The sequence below is a fragment of the Rattus norvegicus genome, chromosome 19 (assembly GCF_021556685.1).
Source record: "Rattus norvegicus strain SHRSP/BbbUtx chromosome 19, alternate assembly SHRSP_T2T, whole genome shotgun sequence".
Lineage (NCBI taxonomy): Eukaryota > Metazoa > Chordata > Mammalia > Rodentia > Muridae > Rattus > Rattus norvegicus.
The window spans coordinates 11,332,963-11,341,887 of NC_141552.1; the positions used below are offsets into that span (position 1 = coordinate 11,332,963).

The 8,925-nt window shown below is 44.8% G+C and overlaps 1 protein-coding gene and 1 long non-coding RNA gene across 5 annotated transcripts in view; one reads left to right on the forward strand and one right to left on the reverse strand.

The window, feature by feature from the left end:
• LOC147998796 (uncharacterized) overlaps positions 1-8,925 on the forward strand; it is a 172,548-nt gene that overhangs the window by 80,137 nt on the left and 83,486 nt on the right. The gene's annotated exons all lie outside the window — the stretch shown is intronic.
• Positions 359-8,355, reverse strand: LOC102553772 (uncharacterized). 4 transcript variants are annotated; one of them, NR_190671.1, is made up of 3 exons: positions 8,208-8,355; positions 6,067-6,321; positions 359-1,509 (listed from the first exon to the last, which is right to left on the reverse strand). It is a non-coding gene; the product is annotated as an uncharacterized LOC102553772 (long non-coding RNA).

An 8,925-nucleotide genomic window follows, 5' to 3' on the forward strand; every position in this document is an offset into this window, starting at 1 on the left:
CTACACATTTTCCAAGAGTACCCCCACCCAGAGAAGACACTTCTGGAATCAGGCAAAGAAGAATTCTACAGGAAAACGAAGGCTTTTCTCTCCTGTGGGTTGTTGCAGGGGAATGGATGGTTTGGAAGTTAGATGATAATTAAAAATCTTGGGTCAGCTGAAATGTGAATAATTCCTTGGCAAAGTTCACAGCTAATCTTTAATGCAGGGCAGCCAGGACACTGAGTGTCTTGATTAAAGCCAAAATTATAAATTCTAGCTCAAACTCCTAGTGGCATGCAGTAATAGGGTATAGTTTTCTTGCCAGCTCTCTCATATTCCAAGATCTTCGGAACAATATAGATTTAAGACAATATGTTTTTTAAATTTTTATTTATTATATATGAATACACTGTAGTGGTCTTCAGACACACCAGAAGAGAGCATTAGATCTCATTACAGATGATTGTGAGCCACCATGTGGTTGCTGGGATTTGAACTCAGGACCTCAGGAAGAGCAGTCAGTGCTCTTAACTGCTGAGCCATCTCTCCAGCCCCAACAATATGGTTCTTAAAGGGGATCATTCATTTTTTGTTTCTCCCAACGCACAACCAGGGTCTGAGAAAGAAAGATTAGATGCTTTTGAAGGCTTCTGTTAATGGATAGACATCGGTCTCTGAGGGTATTATTCAGTGTGGGTTCTTGACTTAGGTCATGTCCTAAATTATGTCACCTGTAATTTAGACAGCTCAACTACAGGAGGATTTATAGATAGATTCCATATTAGCTAGGGGGAGGCTGCTGGGCCCAGACAGTGTGTCTTTCTAAATAAAACATTGCTACGTATTCATTTTTTGATTTGTGTTTGTGCACACAAATCTGCATGTGTCAATGTGCATATGTAGGTGTCAGAGGATACCTTGAGAGAGCCAGTTCTCTCTTTCCACCGTGTGAACCCCAGGAAGAGAACTCACATGGTCACATGCTCAAAGGCAGGCCCGTTTCCCCTCCACCCATCTAGCCAGCCTCAGGCTGTCTCTTACATTGGTTGAGAGGAAGTATTGTAAATGTGTGCAGAATCCATAGTTGAAACTTAACATGTAAATGTTAGGGCACCTGAGTGAGGGCGTTTATCAAAACATCATCACAGATTCCTCCTCCTCCTCCTGTCAGTGTTCTAATCAGGCTGATCAGAGGCAAGTTTTGTATTCATTTTTGCAAGGAACTTACTCATCCTCAAAATTCTTACCTAATGATACCTATTGTTCAATCATAAGTAATACTTAACAGGAAAATCTTTTACTTGGAGTAAATTATCTTCGAGAGAGATTCAACATGGGATTCTCCGTTGATCAAGAAGTTGACATCGCTCTATGCAGAGTTCCATCCTTAAGCGGGAAGCCTGAGCTTGTGATGTCCCAGTGTCCACAGCTTCGAAACAGTGAGGTTTTTCTTTTGTCCCCAGCTCTGATTTAAATTCACAGGCTGACTCTGGACAGGTCCGAAATTTGCTAGTTCTCAGTCTCCATCTATAAAACGAGAAGAGCGTTCTCTCAGAATGTGTGGTGATGTGTGGGATGCGGGGGGTGGGGGGTACTGTATGCATAGAGGAGCCAGTGAGCATTCGGGCAGCCTGCCCGCTTTTGGAGTCTACATCAACCTGCTAGCTTTTCTGTGAATTTCCCTGGACTAAACAATTTCACCACTAGAAACATATGTTGCAATAATCATAATATCATACAGCAACGCATGTTAACCAACACAGTTATTAAAAAGCTGGAAACAATATTAATTTTTCACGAGGAGAAAGAAAGTTAAAGAATTACCCACACAGTGGGATACACTCCATTGATGTATAGAATAGCTTCAAGACAGATGGTGTTTGAAAAATCAACAAACAGTTTTAGAGTGTAGGAGCCCACTTATGCTAAATAAAACCATATAAAAAATCCAACAAGCCATACCTGTGCATAGGAACACACTTGTATATAACTTGGTAATTTTTCAGGTCACCGAGCGATCTATTCTTACCGTACTATGTAGTACAAAGACTATAGATTATGAAGTGAGTCTTGAGGTTGGAAGTGTCGTCCCGGTAGAAGAATGTGTGTTTAGCATACTCAAGGCTCCAGGCTCACACTCCAGGCACCCCTACCTACCTCCAAAAATACCTATAGAGTCACAGTGATTGGCTTCAAATCGTAACCTGACACTTCCTAGTGTGTTTGTGGGCAAAGAACAACTCTTGCTGGACTTCATTTTCTACCTGGAAAAGAAACTGGAGAATTTCTACCTAACATTGATCATTTTAGAGATATAAAAAAAAAAATCTAAACTACACACACACACACACACACAGATCTATGTCTCCTGGTATTTGGCTCTGAATAGACTTGACATCAATTGTAATCTTTCCATGAAGAACAGGAATAAAACTGAAGTCGGCAGGAACCAGAGAGACTGGGGGACATGCCGTGCTCCAGGTAATGCCTAAGCCACAGGCAGGCCTTGAACATCCTGTTCTCTGATTGAGAGGTCCGAGATCATTGCTCTCGTTTCCTGCAGGACTGAAGTTGACCTAGCAGCCCAGCACGCAGGAATGCTGTCTCACCACTGCACTGCCTATGTTGGAAGCTCAGCCCCACCCCGTAACAGCTGGGTACTTGGGGCAGAGCACCTTCGCTTTCTGATTCAGTTTCATCATCTATTAAGTGGACTAGTATAGCCTTGTCGTTTTGCTAATAAAAATGACATAATGTATTAAGATATGCATGTAATTAGCTCACCTAAGCATGCTCAAATGGCTCAAATGGTGGCTATCATTATTTTAAAGTTAATCTTATCAAACTGTAGTTAATAATGTATTACACACACACACACACACACACACACACACACACACATTTTGAGACAGTCTCACTATGCTACCTGGAACTTACCATGTAGACCAAGCTGGCCTTAAAGTCACAGAGATCACCTGTCTGTGCCTCCTTAGTGCAGGGATTAAAGGACTGCACCATCACACCGACCAATAATATGTTCTTGAAGACTAAAGTAGTAGATTTTCAGTGTGTTTACCACAAAAATTGAAAAGTATGTGGTACACCTACTTATTGATTTGATGTTGCCAACCTATTTCGAAACAACAAAATGGAGGCACAGTTGCCAAGTTTAAGGAGAAGGCTCCTCTCTACCCACTAGGAGGGGCTGGCCTTCTCCTGGAGCTCTCTCTTCAGCTCTGTTTACCTAGCTCCTTACCTCCCGAACTTGGTGATCTGCACTCTTACCAGGAAAGAGGCAAACCTTCCCTCTAGGGAGGTCAGGGAGATTGCAGTGCTTTGCCTCATGCAAACAGACCTCGAGGGAAGGAGCCTTAACTCTCCCTGCTAAGCCGCTCGACTGAGATGCCCTCAAGGCCTGGCAGCCCGTCAATTGTAAGCCAGACTCCTAGGGCAGAGGTCTTACTGGTTACCTGAAATTATTTTCAATTTCAACAACACATTCACTGCTTCTTGCATGGATTTAATCTCCATGGATAATAATTGTATTTGGTGGACCCAGTGAGCCAAGTGCATGATTCAAGGACTCCCGGTTCACAACTGACCCACAGAGATCTACAGACAAAGAAACAGGGCCGTGGGAAGTCAGGCGATGGGCTAGGGTCAAGTCGCTAGCGGTGGTTCAAAGCATTGAGGTAGACCCAGATTGAACAGACACACAACTCTTGCCACCATGTTAACACGTTTTCTAAGCAGTACGAGAGTTTTATTTATTTTTTTTTTGAGAGTTGGTTTTAAAAGGATAGAGATCACGTGACAGGCAGAAGGTACTACACAGAACATGTTTACACCCCTGAAAGAACAGTTAGAATTTCCGAGTGTCCCCTCGCCTTATTTTCTTTACTATCTCTGCGCAGCTGTGAACTGAATTGTGTTCTAGTGAATAAGCCTGCATGTGTGCCTGGAGGTGATGTCAGTGAGGTCCCCTGGAGACTTACGAGAGTCACTCCTCTTGGGTTTTATTTGGTAATAAAAAATAATCTGTGGTGGTTTTGGTTTTTCCCTGTCTTACACGCTGGCAGAGTGAGCCAGGATGGCACCACCTTCTCCTTTTCTGTGTGGCCATTATCCATATTCCATTCAGACCGCACCAAAGACCACTGGTTCTTAAATGCTCCCCCAGGGGCTGTTCGTGTGGTCAACTGTGGGGAGGGAGAGGCAGAGGTGTGCAGGCAAGCAACCCTGACCAAAGTAATTCTTCTGAAAGCTTGTGTACTCCCAGTGTGATCTCACCCCTGGAAGGCTGCCGTGGTTTCTATTTTAAGGTTTTCTGTGCCCCTTATGTCGCCAAGCAGTCCCTTATGCTACTGTACAGTGTGGTTGTACAGAAAAAGATAAGAGTTTCTGGAATTGGAATGTCTGACTTCAGATCCTGGCCCTGTGCATGCTGTCTGATGATGGGCAAATGGGCTAAATCGTAGGTTTGCTGACTCTCCATAAAATGTGAATTTTTATCCGATTTACACGAGAACTAACCAGACGCAATCTAGAGACTAACCAAAGGCAGCTCCTGGCATTCAGTAGCCACTTACTGAATGCTGCTTGGTGCTGTTCACGTCTCCTGGTCGTGGAGCCCAACACAGTGGAAACACACTAACCTGGCTGAGTCAGGAGACCTAGAATCTGTTTCAGAGCTTCCCAGTGGCTGCACAGACTTGAAACAGTCGCTTGATCTAGACGCACAGAACACTAGACACAGGAGAAGCAAGCATGTGACCCAACACCCTACGAATGTACTTGGGGTCCGAGTGCAGAGGAGCCACCCCTAAAGTCCCCAGGGCACCAATGTCTAGCCAGGATGAGCCAACACTGCTCTCTTGACTTCTAGCCCAGAGCTTCCCATCCTTACTTTGGAGACGAAAGCCCTTGCCAAGAATCCTTAACTTTGCTGAAGGCTTGAAGACTCTGAGACCAAGAAGAGAATGCACCCTCCCCCTCGCCCCGACCCCCTAACATGCTCCATTAGGACCGTGACCGTGCAGAAGCAGCAGCCAAGTCGATTCCAATATTCACAGGTGGTACGAGTACCGGGAGCATGATGGAGCCTGTAAAAGGCTACTACATGGTGGGCTGGAAGTACAACTCCGTGGTACAGCATGTGTTTTTTGCGTGCATGAGGCCCTGGACCCTATCCCTAGCACTAAAAAGAAAATGATGAAAAATGAAAAAAATATAAAATAAAAATAAAGAAAAAAAATGCTGGCTGTAAGTCACCACCTCAGTGGGCAGCCCAATCTAGACTAACAGGAAAAAGCTGGGCAGGTTCTTAAAGTCTGACGACGACGGATTACTTCATCTTTCATTTCCTTGGCTTCCACAGGCGAATTTAGAACGGCGTCAGCTCTATATACACTGTAGATCTCTCTGTCTCTCTGTCTCTCTGTCTCTGTCTCTGTCTCTGTCTCTCTGTCTCTCTCTCTCTCTCTCTCTCTCTCTCACACACACACACACACACACACATTGGACAGGGTCTTTTTATTCATTCTTTGAGAATTTTATACATATATAGATATATAGTGTATTTTGATCATACCAATTCTACTCTCCCTCCAACTCCTCTCGGACACCCTCTTAACCGTGTTTCCCTTCTAAGTCTACATCTTCGCGTAACTTACTGAGCCCAGCGGTCAGTGCTGTCTATATGTACATGAGTGTAAGGACATCTAACTTGAGCGTGTTCAGCCCTCCAGGGACCACATTCTGACAGAAAACCCACTCTCCTTGCTGCAGCAGTCTCTAACCACTAAAGCTCTTCAGCCGTGTGCCCCTTCTGCATTTATACTGTAATGTTGACTGGCTTACATCTTGTGCAGGGCCGCCCTAGCTGCTGGGAGCCCATGAGTGAAATGCCTATTTTGTGTCCCAAAGATTGGTTCATAGCAGTCTACTCTGAACTCTGGCTCTTGGGATCTTTCTTTTCTCTCTTCTGCAATGTTGTCCAAGCCAAGAGAAAAGAAAGTGTTGTGTAGATATTCTGTTTAGGGCTCAACACTCCACAGTTAACTAAATCTTGAGAGTGAATCTTACCATATAACCTTGGCTTGCCTGGAACTCACTGTGTAGACCAGGGCTGTCTTCACACTTGTGATCCTCCTGCCTCTGGCTATAGATCGCTGGGACTGTAGGTGTTTATCAGTGCACTCAGCTTTGGAGGTTTCCCTTGGAGCTGTCACTCTAGGCACTTTCCATTCCTCGTGTTTTCTGCTCAGATTCCCAGCAAGATCCTAGGACCACGGTTGACCTACTGTCTTGGGTTTTGCTTTGACTTGTAAGACACATCTTCTGCACGCAGCCACACCGAACATGTAAGGTGTGTGTGTGTGTATATGTGTGTGTGTGTGTGTGTGAGAGAGAGAGAGAGAGAAAGAGAGAGAGAGAGAAAGGTGTGTGTGTGTGGGAGAGAGAGAGAGAGAAAGGTGTGTGTGTGAGAGAGTAAGGTGTGTGTGTGTGTGTGTGAGAGAGTAAGGTGTGTGTGTGTGTGTGAGAGAGAGAGATGTGTGTGTGAGAGAGAGATAAAGAGAAAGGTGTGTGAGAGAGTAAGGTGTGTGTGTGTGTGTGTGTGTGTGTGTGAGAGAGAGAGAGAGAGAGAGAGGTGTGTGTGTGTGAGAGAGAGAGAGAGTACGGTGTGTATGTGTGGATGTGTGTGTGTGTGTGTGAGAGAGAGAGAGGTGTGTGTGTGTGTGTGAGAGTAAGGTGTGTATGTGTGGATGTGTGTGTGTGTGTGTGAGAGAGAGAGAGGTGTGTGTGTGTGTGTGTGTGAGAGTAAGGTGTGTATGTGTGTATGTGTGTGTGTGTGTGTGAGAGAGAGAGGTGTGTGTGTGAGAGAGTAAGGTGTGTGTGTATATGTGTGTGTGTGTGTGTGTGTGTGTGTGTGTGTGTGTGTGTGAGAGAGAGAGAGAGAGAGAGAGAGAATGATAACATCATTAAATAGGCTGTGGGCATGAATGGAACAAAACAATAAAAGCAAAAGGATGAAGCCCTCAAGTATAAGGACTCTCTGCTTCTCCTGCTCATGCCACGCAGTGAGTGTGCTCCACCACACCCTTCCTGTCAGGATGCTTTGCCTTAGACTCACAGCAACCAAGCTAGTGGACCGGAAATGAAACCTGTTGAAACTGTGAACCCAAATAGACCTTTCTTCCTTTAAGCTGTTCTCTCAGATCACTGGCCCATTGCTGAAAAGGCCATGCCACATGTCTGTGCACAGATGTTTGCCCAGGCCTCACAGATAATGATGCCCTGCTAAGCCCACATTAGTCCTTAGAGCCTTCAATGCCAGGACCAGCTGTAACTGAGGCTACATGGTGTTATGGCCCCATCTCTTTTAAGGGGTTCCATGCTCTTGGAAGTCTTAATCACCTGAGCAGAGTCCCTTCTGTGGCAGAAGCTGCTTCAGACTCAGTCCAGCAGTTGTTGGCTGGCTGGTGGGCTTGAAGTAAGGAGCTCAAGTTTCCATGAAAATGATGCACCTTTATCCCCAGAGTGCTTAGTGAGTCCTTGGCTAACACCTTTCTCAGCTTATGGCCTTCCTAGGGTTACTTAAATTTAGCTCTGGCAACATCTTGCTGTTTTGACTTTTTAAGAAATCTGTGGGACACATTTCCGAAAGGAAAGTTAATTAAAATTAATTTTCTTACCTTCTTCTGTTGGCACAAACTGATGATCCTAGATGGACAGGCAAAAACTATTTTAAAAAAGTACTTTTAAAACGAAAGTAAAATAGGTCAGGCAGAAGCTGATGAGTAAAGGCTACCAGGGACTCTCGTTTGCTTAGTCCACCCAAGTGACAAACAGAACTCTCCTGGTTCGATTTCCTGCATTTTAAGAGGAAGCTTAGTTGTGTTATTTTGTCAGAGTGGACATTTCCGTAGCCCTCTTGCTGGGGCCCTTGGCCTACTAAATCCTGTCACCTAGAACAGTGGGCAGAGAGTACCACAGAGGTCGGTTTACCGGTGCAAGATCAGGTTTCCCACCACAAAATGTTAGCCCCGAATTTGGGGGGGGAAATGAGAAGAATTCGAGGATTAATCCTTGAAGGCCTTTCACTCCCACTTCTGTTTGCTTTTCAATCTCTCTATTTAGAAAATAATTGGTGAGCCCTTCCGTGACTAATTAAAGCACATCAAATTGAAATTTTTTCAGGCCAGTAATTAAAGCAAGGAGCTTACCAGCTTACAGTGCAATGTTTACTCCCTGGCTCCCAGATTGTAAATTCAGGTTCTCTTCAAATTGTTCTTTTCTGTTTCTTGTTTCTTTCCACACCTCCAACCGCAGAGAGTAAGGCAGCCTGCATTTACAACAGCTTCTTGTGAAAGGAGCAGGCCAGTGTGTGTGTGTGTGTGTGTGTGTGTGTGTGTGCACTTTCATATCTGCAACTTGAAATCCATCTCCAAGAGCCCTGATGGATCTAAATAGTATTTAAAACTAAAATTTAGGCATCCAAAGCTGGGGCCATTTGCAGTGGAAAATGCCAGCCACAAAGTGGTCGCTGATTCTCCTCTCGCAAACCAGCTTACAATCCAGTGGTCCCACCGGTTTAGGCAAAGCTCGTGTGGTGAACGTGTCACGTGAATGTGGTGCACCCACTCTTCTTTTGGTTGCCATCCACAAATTTCCTTAGAGCTGTTAACCTTGGCTTGAGACTTTGGGTAATTCATATATTATGGGTAAGAAAAGGTAGGAGAAGGACTTTCCAGGAACACATTGCTTTTCTGTACATCCATGGCAGCATTTTAAAAGCCCCTCGTTTGAGATACCTGAGAGGTCTTTTGGGGGAGGATTGCTGAAGATTTGAGATCTGTTGGTTTCATTGTATCTTTCCCCTGCAGGTTGCTGTAGGGCTGTGTGACACACACACACACACACACACACACACACACACACACA